This window comes from Salvelinus namaycush, chromosome 18 (assembly GCF_016432855.1).
Source record: "Salvelinus namaycush isolate Seneca chromosome 18, SaNama_1.0, whole genome shotgun sequence".
In the NCBI taxonomy this organism is placed as follows: Eukaryota; Metazoa; Chordata; class Actinopteri; order Salmoniformes; family Salmonidae; genus Salvelinus; species Salvelinus namaycush.
The window spans coordinates 8,981,771-8,998,583 of record NC_052324.1 but is presented as its reverse complement, the minus strand read 5'-3'; positions in this window follow the sequence as shown (position 1 = coordinate 8,998,583).

The following is a 16,813-nucleotide window of genomic DNA, read 5'->3' as shown; positions in this document are numbered from 1 at the left end:
AATGTAATGGCAAAATTTAGATTTCCCCCTAAATAGTCATACCCAAAAGTAACTGCTATTCATGTGTAATTACATGATTTTGACATGCAAAAACGTTGTATATTTGGAAAGAAGACATCTGGGAGGTTATGAGGAAATCATTAGAAGATAGATAGAAGGTACATAGTTCAGAATACACAAGCTGAAGCATACGTCCCGTGTAGTCACTCAGTGGACATTCGATGTTGCCATTAAATCATACATCATCAGATAACATTGGCTAGATTTGTTCCTACCAACGTAAGGATTCATTTGATACCCCCCCCATGTAGCTGTAGCGCAAACACAGACCAAATCGAAGCTTACCTTGTAAGATGTTTGCTGTTTGGTGAAAATGTTTAGTAAAATAAAAATTTTGACTCTCAGGGCTGGGGATCAATAACGATAGGTCACAGGCAGACACATAAGTTATACTCATGATGTGTGAAGTCTCGGCTTTCAGTGTGTATCAACGTATTCTGTGTTTATTCCATTTATGCTTCACAACGCTAACCGGAATGTAAGTAGCAGACATCTTGAAATTAGGTAATCGGCCTGCCCTTATAAATTCGTATGCCTATATATGGTAGTAAGTCATACCAAAGATTTGAAGGCACCGATCAATAGCCAAGATACTCAGCTTTCGCAGACACCCTGCTTTTGCAGATAGGGGCTACCGTTCTCATACCAAACTGAACTGAATAAATAAAAACAATCAAATAGGGTCCCCAAATATGGGGACTTTACATTTAAGAGGTTTTAAGCCTGTTGCATGCTTCCCAGTCGAAACACTTCATGCATATAGTGCCTTCAGAAAGTATTCACATCCCTTAACTTTTTCCACATAAGTGTTGTGTTACAGCCTGCATTTAACATTTATTACATTGAGATATTGTGTTACAGATCTGCACACAATGCCCCATAATGTCAAAGTGGAATTTTGTTGGTAGAACATAAAAAACAAATGTTTAATGACAAGCTAAAATGTCTTAAGAATTCAACCCCTTAGTTATGGGAAGCCTAAATAAGTTCAGGAATAAAAATGTGCTTAACAAATCACATAATAAGTTATAATAAGTTGCACAGACTCATTATGTGTTCAATAATAGTGGTTACCATGATTTTTGACTGACTACCTCATCTCTGTTCCCAACACATACAATTATGTGTAAGGTCCCTCAATTGAGCAGTGAATTTCAAGCAACTTCTCCTTTTCAATCATGGTGGTGGCTGCATCATGTTGTGGGTATGTTTGCCATCGACAAGGACTAGGGAGTTTTTTTAGGATAAAAATAAACGTAATACAGCTAAGCACAGGCAAAATCCTACAGGAAAACCTGGTTCAGTCGTCTGTCCGATAGACACTGGGAGACTAACTCACCTTTCAGCAGGACAATAACCTAAAACACAAAGCCAAATCGAGTTGCTTACCAAGATGCAGTGGTGTAAAGTACTGAAGCAAAAATACTTTAAAGTACTACTTACAGTTGAAGTCGGAAGTTTACATACACTTAGGATAGAGTCATTAAAACTCGTTTTTCAACCACTCCACAAATGTATTGTTAACAAACTATAGTTTTGGCAAGTCGGTTAGGACATCTACTTTGTGCATGACACAAGTCATTTTTCCAACAATTGTTTACAGACAGATTATTTCACTTATAATTCACTGTATCACAATTCCAGTGGGTCAGAAGTGCACATACACTAAGTTGACTGTGCCTTTAAACAGCTTGGAAAATTCCAGAAAATTATGGCACGGCTTTAGAAGCTTCAGATAGGCTAATTTACATAATTTGAGTCAATTGGAGGTGTAGCTGTGGATGTATTTCAAGGCCTACCTTCAACCTCAGTGCCTCTTTGCTTGACATCATGGGAAAATCAAAAGAAATCAGCCAAGACCTCAGAATAAAAATTGTAGACCTCCACAAGTCTAGTTCATCCTTGGGAGCATTTACAAACGCCTGAAGGTACCACGTTCATCTGTACAAACAATAGTACGCAAGTATAAACACCATGGGACCACGCAGCCGTCATACCGCTCAGGAAGGAGACGCGTTCTGTCTCTTAGAGATGAACGTACGTTGGTGCGAAAAGTGCAAATCAATCCCAGAACAACTGCACCGGACCTTGTGAAGATGCTGGAGGAAACAGGTACCAAAGTATCTATATCCACAGTAAAACGAGACCTATATCGATAAAACCTGAAAGGCCGCTCAGCAAGGAAGAAGCCACTGCTCCAAAATCGCCATAAAAAAGCCAGACTACGGTTTGCAAATGCACATGGGGACAAAGATCGCACTTTTTGGAGAAATGTCCTCTGGTCTGATGAAACAAAAATAGAACTGTTGTTTGGGCATAATGACCATCGTTATGTTTGAAGGAAAAAGGGGGATTCTTGCAAGCCGATGAACACCATCTCAACCATGAAGCACGGGGGAGGCAGCATCATGTTGTGGGGGTGCTTTGCTGCAGGAGGGACTGGTGCATTTCACAAAATAGATGGCATCGTGAGGCAGGAAACTGATGTGGCTATATTGAAGCAACATCTCAAGACAACCTTTAAGTAGTTAAAGCTTGGTCGCAAATGGGTCTTCCAAATGGACAATGACCCCAAGCATACTTCCAAAGTTGTGGCAAAATGGCTTAACAAAGTCAAGATATTGGAGTGGCCATCACAAAGACCTCAATCCCATAGAAAATTTGTGTGCAGAACTGCGTTTGCGAGCAAGGAGGCCTACAAACCTGACTCAGTTACACCACTCTGTCAGGAGGAACGGGCCAAGATTCACCCAACTTATTGTGGGAAGTTTCTGGAAGGCTATCCGAAACGTTTGACCCAAGTTAAACAATTTAAAGGCAATGCTACCAAATACTAATTCAGTGTATGTAAACTTCTTACCCACTGGGAATGTGATGAATGAAATAAAAGCTGAAATAAATCAATCTCTCTACAATTATTCTGACATTTCACATTCTCTAAATAAAGTGGTCATCCTAACTGGCCTAAGACAGGGAAATTTTACTACGATTAAATATCAGGAATTGTGAAAAACTGAGTTTAAATGTATTTGGCTAAGGTGTATGTAAACTTCCTACTTCAACTGTAAGTCGTTGTTTTTGGTGGGGGGGGGGGTCTGTACTTTACTATTTATATTTTTCCAACTTTTACTTTTACTTCACTACATTCCAAAAGAAAATAATGTACTTTTCCTTGACACCCAAAAGTACTCATTACATTTTGACAGGAAAATTGTCCAATTCAAACACTTTTTAAGAGAACATCCCTGGTCATGCCTACTGCCTCTGATCTGGTGGATGTCTGAGTGTTGGTAGTTTGCCCCAGGCTATCCGTAAATAAATATAGAACAAGAACATTGTGCCATCTGGTTTGCTTAATATAAGGAATTGTTCATTATTTATACTTTTACTTTTGATACTAAAGTATATTTAAAACCAAATACATTTAGAGTTTTACTCAAGTAGTATTTTACTGTGTGACATTCACTTTTTCTTGAGTCATTTTCTATTAAGTTATCTTTACTTTTGAGTCCTCTTCCACCACTGCCAAGATGACATTGAATGTTTCTTAATGTGGCCTAGTTAGAGATTTTACTTACATCAGCTTGAACAACCATCTTGACAGCGCTTGAAGAATTCTAAAAAGAATAATGTGCAAATATTGTACAATCCAGCTGTGCAAAGCTCTTAGAGACTTCCACAAAAAGACTCACAGCTGTATTCAATGCCAAATGTTTCTAACATGTCTTGTCTCAGGGGGGTGAATACTTATCTAATCAATATATATTAGTGTTTTAATTTTCATTAATTTCTCATAAAAAATAAAAAAATCCTTCCACTTTGATATTACAGAGTATTTTGTGTAGATCATTGACCCAGAATAACAATTACATCTATTTTAATTCCACTTTGTAATACAACAGAATGTGGAAAAAGTCAAGGGGTGTGAATGCCTTCTGAAGGCACTGTATATTATCACGATATTATCATTTTGTTTGTTTTTGTGTGTGTTTTTTTATTCAGCTTTTTATTTAGCACAAGACTTGAGACAAGTCAAAGTTCGTCAGGAAAAGTCCTAGTATAAGTGAGAACTATGTACGGGATTCTTCAATAAAGTGTTTGTTGTCATTCAACGAGAGACGAGTAGTTTCCATGCACATTCTTCCACTTGAGAAATACTGCATCAAACATCTTAGATGTAAAATCGCACAATTTAGACCTAAAAAAATAGTTCTCTCTCTCTCTCTCTCTCTCTCTCTCTCTCTCTCTCTCTCTCTCTCTCTCTCTCTCTCTCTCTCTCTCTCTCTCTCTCTCTCTCTCTCTCTCTCTCTCTCTCTCTCTCTCTCTCTCTCTCTCTCTCTCTCTCTCTCTCTCTCTCTCTCTCTCTCTCTCTCTCTCTCTCTCTCTCTCTCTCTCTCTGTCACCCTTCTTCCTGGTAATGCATGGTATGCCCCAGCGTACTCCTAGAGAAGTCTGGATAATTGAACAACTGCGGGTTTGAGCCTGGCCTCTGATAATGGATTGTTAATGCGAGGAAGTGAGACAGCCAACACAAGTCAAACTCTGATAACATTACTGCTGTGTTACTAGCATTTACACAACATCATAATATTAGGAAAGTTAATTGAAGTGAATTATTAGTGGCCACAGAACACAAACAGTTTGAATGTGACTATGGGCTCTATTCAATCCGCATCGTGGAAATTCAGCGTTTTAGCTTTATGTCACCTCTATTGGAAATGATCTGTACATTTCTATTGCAGAATCTGTAACACTTCAGCACTACAGATTGAATTGAGTTTTGTATTCAAGCTCTTGTGTCTACCTGTGCCGTTGTGCTCTGTGTCTGTAGTGGTTGAGACTTGGTACTTGAGCTTCTGTGGCACAGTGATTATCTGCATGTAGGCCAGAAGCCACAGAGCGAGAGGAGGGGGATGGGGGGCAAAGGAGAGAGATGCGATGAGACAAGCCACACAAGCCTCAAAGGGAACAGGGTGGGGGGTGCCAAGCAGCTACCCTAAACCCTGCCATAGGGCTAGGAACAGACAGACTCGGTTAACCACAGAACCACAAGAACATACAATTGCACATACAAAGAGGGTGAGAGAGAGAGAGAAAGAGAGAGAGAGAGAGAGAGAGCGAGAGAGAGAGTCTACAGTATGTGTGCGTGTGGAATACGTTTTTAATGAATCATAGTGTGAAATCACCTACCTATATTGAAAATATATATAAATGCAACACAACAATTTCAAAGATTTTACTGAGTTACAGTTGAAGTACGGAAATCAGTCATTTGAAATGTATTCATTAGGCCCTAATTGTAACGCTCGTCTAAGTCGTCCTCCTCATCTGACGAGGAGAGGCGAGAAGGATCGGACCAATATGCAGCGTTGGTTGAATACATAATTAATTTATTAAATAAAGACGAACACGAAGAACACTAGAATAAACTACAAAATAACAAACGACGTGAACAGACCTGAACTTGAGAACAAAACGCACGAACAGGAACGAACACATACACGAACGAAAACGAAACAGTCCCGTGTGGTGCGACATACACAGACACAGGAACAATCACCCACAAACAAACAGTGTGAACAGCCTACCTAAATATGGTTCTCAATCAGAGGAAACGTAAAACACCTGCCCCTGATTGAGAACCATATCAGGCTAATTAACCATGAACCCAACATAGAAACACATAACATAGAATGCCCACCCCAACTCACGCCCTGACCATACTAAACAAATACAAAAACAAAGGAAAAGAGGTCAGGAACGTGACACTAATCTATGGATTTCACATGACTGGGAATACAGAAATGCATGTGTTTGTCACAGACACCTTAAAAAACAAGGTAGGGCGTGGATCAGAAAACCAGTCAGAATCTGGTCCAGAGCATCCCAAACATGTTCAATGGTTGACATCATGTCTGGTGAGTATGCAGGCCATGGAATAACTAGGAAATGTTCAGCTTCCAGGAATTGTGCACAGATCCTTGCAACATGGTGCCATGCATTATCATGCTGAAACAAGAGGTGATGGTGGCGAATGAATGCTATGACAATGGGCCTCAGGATCTCGTTAAGGTATCTCTGTGCGTTCAAATTGCCTTCGATAAAATGCAATTGTGTTCGTGGTCCATAGCTTATGCCTGCCCATACCATCAACCCCACTGCCACCATGGGGGCACTCTGTTCACAACACAGCAAATCGCTCGCCCACACGACACCATACATGCTGTCTGCCATCTGCCCTGTATTGTTGAAACCGGGATTAATCCTTGAAGAGCACACTTCTCCGGTGTGACAGTGGCCAACGAAGGTGAGCATTTGCCCACTGAAGTTTGTTACGACGCCAAACTGCAGTCAGGTCAAGACCTCGTTGAGGACAACAATTACACAGATGAGACCGTTTCTGACAGTTTGTGCAGACATTCTACGGTTGTGCAAATCCACAGTTTCATCAGCTTCCCGGGTGGCTAGTCTCTGATGATCCTGCAGGTGAAGAAGCCGGATGTAGAGGTCCTGGGCTTGCTTGGTTACACGTAGTCTGTGGTTATGAGGCTGGTTGGACGTACTGCCAAATTCTCTAAAATGACGTTGGTAGCTTATGGTAGAGAAATTAACATTAAATTATCTGGCAACAGCTCTGGTGGTCAATCCTGCAGTCAAAATGCCAATTGCACGCTCCCTCAAAACTTGAGACATCTGTGGCATTGTGTTGTATGACAAACAACACATTTTAGAGAGGTGTGTTATTGTCCCCAGCACAAGGTGCACCTGTGTAATGATCATGCTGTTTAATCAGCTTCTTTATATGCCACACCTGTCAGGTGGATTATCTTGGCAAATGAGAAATGCTCACTAACAGGGATGTAAACACATTTCTGAGAAATTTGCTTTTTGTGCGTATGGAACATTTCTGGGATCTTTTATTTCAGCTCATGAAACATGGGACCAACACTTTACATGTTACGTTGATATTTTTGTTCAGTGTAGATTCAGTCCTTTGATATGTTTTCTGAAATTACAATGTTTATTCAGCAATTTAAGTGCACTCAATGATGCAGGGATGTAGTACTCTTTCACACTTTTATTGGTCTTATTATAGACTGGCAGACAACTTCACGAAAACGATGCGCACGCATCGATAGAGCCAGAAGCCGTACTTTGTTATGATTCTAAACGGTGACATAGCTCGCATCAATGGCAAGAAGCTGCAATGTGAAGATTCAAAGGTGGCTCGTTTCAGCTAGTTTTATCTTGGTATTGATACCATGTCAATGCTAATATGGCTAAATCTTGCTAGATAACAGCATTTCAGCGACAAGTGCTCATTGTGCAAATGTATTTATGTTTTCAATAAACATTTGGAGACTAAATATAGTACATGTTGTCATCATGTATTTGTGCGTGTGTGTGCGTTCATCCTAGTTTGACATGGAGGCTTAATAAGAACTGGCAGCTGTCAGTCTCCTGTTGACGTCTATCAGGAAGGCTACAACCTCACATGGGCACACAACAGAAACTCTCAAAGACAGTGGAAAGATACTTGATATAAAGATAACACGCATTGTAAAGCCTACCATCACAAGTGCCCACAAGACACGTGTTTAGACAGTAGGTCAGGATGAAAATAACCATTCCAGTTTTGCCAAATAGACATCTTTAGCCATTGAGATAAAGGCTATATATATACACACACAGTTCCAGTCAAAAGTTTGGACACACCTACTCATTCAAGGGTTTTTCTTTATTTTTACTTTCATCTACAATATGTAATAATAGTGAAGATATCAACACTATGAAATAACACATATTGAATCATGTGGGAGCAAATAAGTGTAAAACAAATAAAAATATATTATTCAAAGTAGCCACCATTTGCCTTGATGACAGCTTTGCACACTCTTGGCATTATCTCTACCATTATCTCTACCAAAGTCCTGAAGGAGTTCCCACAAATGCTGAGTACTTGTTGGCTGCTTTTCCTTCACTCTGCGGTCCATCTCATCCCAAACCATCTCAAGTGATTTGAGGTCGGGTGATTGTGGAGGCCAGGTCACCTGATGCAGCACGCCATCACTCTCCTTCTTGGTCTAATAGCCCTTAACCAGCCTGAAGGTGTGTTGGGTCATTGTCCTGTTGAAAAACATATGATAGTCCCACTAAGCGCAAACCAGATGGGATGGCATTATCGCTCAGAATGCTGTGGTAGCCATGCTGGTTAAGTGTGCCATGAATTCTAAATACATCAGACAGTGTCACCAACAAAGAACCCCCACACCATAACACCTCCTCTTCCATGCTTCATGGTGGGAATCATCAGACCAAAGGACGGATTTCCACCGGTCGAATGTACATTTCTCGTGTTTCTTGGCCCAAGCAAGTTTCTTCTTCTTATTGGTGTCCTTTAGTAGTGGTTTCTTTGCAGCAATTTGACCATGAAGGCCTGATTCACGCAGTCTCCTCTGAACCGTTGATGTTGAGATGTGTCTGTTACTTGAACTCTGAAGTATTTATTTGGGCTGCAATTTCTGAGGCTGGTAACTCTAGTGAACTTATCCTCTGCTGCAGAGGTAACTCTGGGTCTTCCATTCCTGTGTTGGTCCTCATGGGACCCAGTTTCATCATAGCACTTGATGGTTTTTGCGACTGCACTTGAAGAAACTTTCAAAGTTCTAGAGATTGTCCAGATGGACTGACCTAGACTGACATGTCTTAAAGTAATGATTTAAAGTAATGATGGACTGTCGTTTCTCTTTGCTTATTTGAGCTGTTCTTGCCATAATACGTACTTGATCTTTTATCAAATCTTCTATCTTCTGAATACCACCCCTACCTTGTCACAACACATCTGATTGGCTCGAATGCATTAATTGAAATGCATTTCAGGTGACGACCTCATGAAGCTGGTTGAGAGAATGCCAAGAGTGTGGAAAAATGTCATTAAGGCAAAGGCCACTTTGAAGAATCTCAAATATCTAATATATTAATATTTATTTTAACACTTTTTTGTTTACTACATGATTCCATGTTATTTAATAATTTTCAGTGTTATTCTACAATGTAGAAAATACTAAAAATAAAGAAAAACACATGAATGAGTAGGTGTGTCCAAACCTTTGACTGGTACTAATATATATATATATAAATAATAGTACCGTGGCTTGCGAAAGTATTCACCACCTTGGCATTTTTCCTATTTTGCCTTACAACCTGGAATTAAAATATATATTTTTGGAGGGTTTGTATCATTTGATTTACACAACATGCCTGCCACTGTGAAGATGCAAAATATTTTTTATAGTGAAACAAATGAGACAAACAAACAGAAAACTTGAGCGTGCATAACTATTCACCCCCCCCCCCCCCCCCCCCCCCAAAGTCAATACTTTGTCGAGCCACCATTTCTCGGGGGATGTCTCTATAAGTTTGGTACATCTAGCCACTGGGATTCTTGCCCATTCTTCAAGGCAAAACTGCTCCAGCTCCTTCAAGTTGGATGGGTTCCGCTGGTATACAGCAATACTTAAGTCATACCACAGATTCTCAATTGGATTGAGGTCTGGGCTTTGACTAGGCCATTCCAAGACATTTAAATCTTTCCCCTTAAACAACTCAAGTGTTGCTTTAGCAGTATGCTTAGGGTCATTGTCCTGCTGGAAGGTGAACCTCCGTCTCAGTCTCAAATCTCTGAAAGACTGAAACAGGTTTCCCTCAAGAATATCCGTGTATTTAGCACCATCCATAATTCCTTCAATTCTGACCAGTTTCCCAGTTCCTGCCGATAAAAAACATCCCCACAGCATGATGCTGCCACCACCATGCTTCACTGTGGGGATGGTATTCTCGGGGTGATGAGAGGTGTTGGGTTTGCGCCAGACATAGCATTTTCCTTGATGGCGAAAAAGTTCAATTTTAGTCTCATCTGACCAGAGTACCTTCTTCCATATGTTTGGGGAGTCTCCCACATGCCTTTTGGCGAACACCAAATGTGTTTGCTTATTTTTTTCTTTAAGCAATGGCTTTTTTTCTGGACACTCTTCTGTAAAGCCCAGCTCTGTGGAGTGTACGGCTTAAAGTGGTCCTATGGACAAATACTCCAATCTCTGCTGTGGAGCTTTGCATCTCCATCATTGTCTCTTTGTTGCCTCTCTGATTAATGCACTCCTTGTCTGGTCCGTGAGTTTTGGTGGGCAGCCCTCTCTTGTCAGGTTTGTTGTGGTGCCATATTCTTTCAATTTTTTTTATAATAGATTTAATGGTGCTCCGTGGGATGTTCATAGTTTCAGATATTTTTGTATAACCCAACCCTGATCTGTACTTCTCCACAACTTTGCCCCTGACCTGTTTGGAGAGCTCCTTGGGCTTCATGGTGCTGCTAGCTTGATGGTGCCCCTTGCTTAGTGGTGTTGCAGACTCTGGGGCCTTTCAGAACAGCTGTATATATACTGAGATCATGTGACACTTAAATAAAGTCCACCTGTGTGCAATCTAACTAATTATGTGACTTCTGAAGGTAATTGGTTGCACCAGATCTTATTTAGGGGCTTCATAGCAAAGGGGGTGAATTCACATGCATGCACCACTTTTCCCGCTCGATTCCAGTTAGCGGGATTGATTTGACAACATCCAGTGAAATTGTAGCGCGCCAAATTCAAACTACAGAAATATCAATATTCAACCTTCACGGAAATATAAGTGCAATACATCAAAATACAGCTTAACTTCTTGTTAATCCAGCCGTTGTTTCAGATTTCAAAAAGGCTTTATGGCGAAAGCAAACCAAGCGATTATCTGAGGACAGCGCCCCGCATACAAACACATGAAAATCATTTTTCAACCAGGCAGGTAAGACACAAAAGTCAGAAATAGCCATATAATAAATGCCTTACCTTTGAAGATCTTCTTCTTTTTGCAATCTCAAATGTCTCAGTGACACAATGAATGGTCATTTTGTTCGATAAATTCCTTCTTTTTATCCCCAAAATGTCAATTTATTTGGCGCGTTTGATTCAGAAATACACCGTTTCCAACATGACTACAAAGTATCTAATAAGTTACCTGTAAACTTGGTCCAAACATTTCAAACAACGTTCCTAATCCAACCTCAGGTATCCTAAAATGTAAATAAACAATCAAATTTAAGACGGAATAAATTGTTTCGAATTCCGGATAAAAACAACGTGAAGCTTGTTCCAGTTCACGCGCAACAAAAAACTAAAGCCCTTCAGAGTGACACCTACAAAGCACAGCCCTATTTCTTCAAATCTCAAAAGAAAAACATCGAACAATTTCTAAAGACTGTTGACATCTAGTGGAAGCCATAGGATCTGCAATCTGGGCCCTAATAAATCAGGTCTCCCATAGAAAACAATTGGAAAACACAGTGACCTCAATTTTTTTCCCCCCTGGATGGATTGTGCTCGGGATTTTGCCTGCCAAATCAGTTCTGTTATACTCACAGACATTATTCTAACAGTTTTAGAAACTTCAGAGTGTTTTCTATCCACATCTACTAATTATATGCAAAGCCTAGCTTCTGGGCCTGAGTAGCAGGCAGTTTACTTTGGGCACGCTTTTCATCCGGACGTGAAAATACTGCCCCCTATCCCAGAGAGGTTTTAAACAAGTTATTTTTTTCATTTCACTTCACCAATTTGAACTATTTTGTGTATGACCATTACATGAAATCCGAATAAAAATCCAATTTAAATTACAGGTTGTAATGCAACAATAGTAAAAACGCCAAGGGGGATGAATACTTTTGCAAGGCACTGTATGTGTTGTCATTATACAATGTCTCATCAATCACATCCCTTGATCAACCAGAACATTGGTAGCCACTCAAATTAACTTTGCAAGAGTAAGGGGACCAGTTATGTTACTCTGGCTTCACTCAATTGTAATATGAAGGTCAATACATTTGGTTGACTGGATACAGTTGTCAATGGTGACCTTCTCTATGGAGCGCTATTACAGAGATATGGATTAGAAGGCTTCATATATTGTTCTCCATTGGTTGTGGACTAATCCATTCTCTGTGATGTGGCCATCACTAGTGATGCTGTTGTCTCTGAAAAGTAAATTAGATTCTTCTTGGTGGGTTGCAGAGTAAACCCTTGACCCCAGAGGGCCATGTCCTCCTGAGAACAGGGTCTAGACCCCACTCTCCCACCACAGCCCCCTTCTGTCCACAGAGTGGGGTCAGGGATCAGGGAGACATGGCAGCTCATGGAGCATCGGTATGCACCGAAACACCTCTACAAGCAGCTCTAGACAAGGCAGTCTGGGCTACAATTCATGCCATACAGTATTTAGCTATTTCATATGTTTTAATATATTTTATCAGGCCTTGGGATAACACTTCTTATACATATACCATTGCTGCTGCTGTTCATTTTTATCCGCCATTCTAAAGAACAATGTTGAACATATCAGAGTAGGCTATTGTGGGTTACTTTCATCACACATTGCGCATATCTTCAGTCAATTGACATTGCTGAAATTCTTTCACTGAAATATAAAAAAAAACACATTTCTAAGTGGAGCGAAGCAGTCATATGACATCAAGGTGTTAGAGCTGCTATTTGTGGCTGTGTGTAAAGGTTCAGCAGCGTGAAGTTATTACCAATTTGAATTCTGTAGAGCAAACTTAGCGCTGGTAAATGCTACCTCTGCTCGCAAGCGTCATGTGATCACCCATCTGCCTCTCCTCTGGAACATGTTAATTGTGATTTACTCTAGAAACTATATTTGACATGTAAAGGTTACTGGCTGCATGGAAAAGCATTACATTGACACTTTTGCCTCTGTGTGTGTGTTCCCTTGTGTTGTAGGGTTGGAGGAATATGGCCATGATTCCCCTGCTGTCGGAGAGAGGCCTAATGGAGATGTCTGGGACTTGGCCTACTGCTAAACCAACATGAGGTGAGCTCAGGTTAGAAAGCCAAAGGGCCCAAAAGACACAAAGAAGCAAATGCTCAACTGACCATGCTGTGTGTGTGTGTATATATGTTTGTGTGTGTGTGCGCATGTGCGTGCACTCTGTTCTTGTTCATGTGAGCGTCTGTACATGTGTGCTTGAGCGTGTGTCTCTGCATGCCCGCAGCAAAGTTAGCCTCTGTGTTGAGTAAACCCTTGGATATTAGTAGAGGTCCAGGGAACACAGTAAACAGAAAAAAAACACTGGTTTGAGGGGAACTCATGCAACGTGGCCATAGGCAATATCAAATCCAATGACCCGTTCCTCTGCCCTCTGGTCCGTACCAAAGACATGAGTCAAAGGGGGGCAGAGGCTAGCGTTCCCTGTTTGCCATCAGCACAACCTCACAGTCTAAAAGGTGGAACCCATATTAAGGTAGTACAAATGGCTATAGTCATTGCAAATGATGTACAAACAGGCACGGTTCTTGGGGAGGTTATTTGGAACATCCCCTTATTATTCACCACATGATCTGTGCATGATGTGTGGATGTAGCATTGTAGTTGTACTGCCATATTGGTTGATCTATGACATTTAATATGACAGAGGACTACACAATTAGCTTGCTTTAGTGATGTGTTGCAGAAGGTCTTGTTTCGTGATATTTTTATGGCCTATTTCCTCAGCATTTGTTTTATCCTTGATTGGACCTTTGACCTTATCCTTTGTATAACTATCTCAGACACAGCTGGAGAGATTGACAGGATGTTAGTTTCCTGGGATATTGAATGTGCGTGCTGTGCACCATATGCTAAATCAGTAGACATACAACTCTGTCAGCAAAAATATTCCGATAGCTAAAAATACCGACCTCTCGCTCACTCTCAAAACAGTACCAATACCAAGAGCTTACCCCAGGTACCATTCTGACCGAATGTTCTGGCAACTCCAAAAGGCTGTTTGTATGTATTGGTATTCCAGTAAAGCTGATTTCTTGTGTGATGTTGTGGAAATCAAGGGTTCAAGAGAGTGAGAGTGATGTCAGCACCCATGGGCCTCAGCGTCTGGTAGTGTACCCACTGTAATTACTCCCTCCACTCTCTGTCAACTGGTGGAGTGCTCTGAAGGGCCAATTAGGGAGGGCAGCCCGAATCGCCGGGCAGGAGAGTCAGCAGCAGAGTCACTACCCGCCATTTAAACTCCAAGACCTTTAGCTGTCATAGAGAGGAGCACTGTTATCAAATCATTAGTTTATTTTTAAACCATTGATACAGTCAAGGCCAAAGATTTGTGAAAAAATACCAAAAATACTAATTTCTCAGACTGAGAATGTGGTTTAGAGTTTTGGTATTAAATAGCAAGAAGCACCCTGGCATGGTAATATTGTGTGTATTGTAATTCAAATCTAACTCTACCTCTCTCTGGAAGGATGCAATTTATGCTGTAGCCAGTGTTGGCTAAGATCATACGCTATTGTCCGTCTGGTTGGTGTTCCATTGAAACTAAACAAAAAAACTCCAGTCCGTTATGTGGGTAAATGTTTCCATATGTGTCTTCAGGAACGCGTTGTGCTGTGGACTTGTAAGTCAGGAGGAAGGTAGATGGATATTGTTAACTGGAGTCTTTCAGTATCGGGCCATTGGTTTGAGTTCATTCTATATTTCAAATGCTGATCAAATGTGAATGCGGGCTTTAACCATGGTCCTCTCCAAAATCCTAAATCCACCTTGTTTATGATGTTTTTACAACAATACCAGAGCATCCATGTCACCATCCTAAAAGCAGTGTGTTTTAATCATTAGACCACTATATCAACTGTTGCATTTAGGTAGACTGCAATGGAAGATAACTGGCACACTACGCCTTTTAAGAGTCAGAGTGGTGTCTAACCTCCCATCAGCCATTGCCTGTGTAAGCGCATGGTCGGGGTCATGGGGTTAAAACCTCTTGGCAATAGGGGGTGCTATTTGCACTTTGTAATAATTTCGTTCCCAAATTAAACTGCCTCGTACTCAATTCTTGCTCGTACAATATGCATATTATTATTACTATTGGATAGAAAACACTCTCTAGTTTCTAAAACCGTTTGAATTATTTCTCTGAGTGAAACAGAACTCATTCTGCAGCACATTTCCTGTCAGGAAGTGAGATTTCTGAAATCGAGGTCCCTGTTCTAGGGTCAGTTTATAAGTCCCCATGTAAGCTATGGGGCTACATGCACTGCATACGCCTTCCTCTAGATGTCAGTAAGCGGTGAGAATTTGAATGGAGTGGATTGCACCATCTGGGGCCCTATATAAGACCGTGGAACGGAAGTACCGTTCTTTTCAACGGGGCGCCTGGCGCAAGAGGGACATCACAATGGCGTCCTGCAAAGCTTTCGTTTTAGCAGTTCTATATCTCCGGTCATGTTTTTATTCGTTATAGTTGTTAAAGACATCATAAGGTAGTTAATTTAAACCGACTTATAGCAGTTTATATCAGTTTATTGCGATTTTCTGGGATTTCTTTGTGACGCGCTATCAGGAGTTGGACACCTTTCCGGCACATAGCTAATTGTTCTGGAGAAAGGACACCTTGCCCAAGATTCTGATGGAAGCTCAGCAAATAGTAAGCAGTCTTTATGCTGTTAATTCGTATTTATGTTGACAAATGTCAAATAATAATTCCGCCATGAATTTCGGTGCGGTCTCGCTTTAGCGCACGCTGTATTGCGCAGTAACGTTAATTTTAAAAATCTAACACAGCGATTGCATTAAGAACTAATTTATCTTTCATTTGCTGTCCAATCTGTATTTTTTAGTCAAGTTTATGATTACTTATCGATTAGAATAGGTGCCTTTCCCAAGATTTCTCCTGACATTTTCTTTGCAGCTTGGCTACTTTTCTCATTGTATAACCACGATTTGGTGTCTTTTGCTAACGTGGTTAGCTAATAGATTTACATATTGTGTCTTCCCTGTAAAACATTTTAAAAATCAGAAATGATGGCTGGATTCACAAGATGTGTATCTTTCATCTGGTGTCTTGGACTTGTGATTTAATGATATTTAGATGCTAGTATTTACTTGTGACGCTATGCTAGGCTATGCTAGTCAGCTTTTTTACTGATGGGGGTGCTCCCGGATCCGGGTTTGGGAGGAATTAGAGGTTAAGGCCCAAACAGGAAGAGATGGCTATTTTCAACTCTCAGATAAAGATGTGCAGTGACACTCCTAAAACATCCCCCTGGAAACAGGTCTAACGCAGCCTATCATTTCTATCTCCCTGTTATACTCCCCTGACCATATCCAAATTACAATCATTGCTTTTGTGTTTAAAAGTTTTAGAACACCTACTCATTCAAGGGTTTTTATTTATTTGTACTATTTTCTACATTGTAGAATAACAGTGAAGACATCAGCACTACGAAATAACACATATGGAATCCTGTAGTAACCAAAAAAAGTGTTAAACAAATCAAAAAATATAATTTATATTTGAGATTCTTAAAAGTAGCCACCCTTTGCCTTGATGACATTTTTGCACACTCTTGGCATTCTCTCAACCGGCTTCATGTGGTAGTCACCTGGCATGCATTTCAATGAACAGGTGTGCCTTCTTAAAAGTTAATTTGTGGAATTTCTTTAATTCTTAATGCGTTTGAGCTAATCAGTTGTGTTGTCACAAGGTAGGGGGTATACAGAAGATAGCCCTATTTGGTATAAGATGCCCATATTATGGCAAGAACAACTCAAATAAGCAAAGAGAAACGAGAGTCCATCATTACTTTAAGACATGAAGGTCAGTCAATACAGAAAATTTCAAGAACTTTGAAAGTTTCTTCAAGTGCAGTAGCCA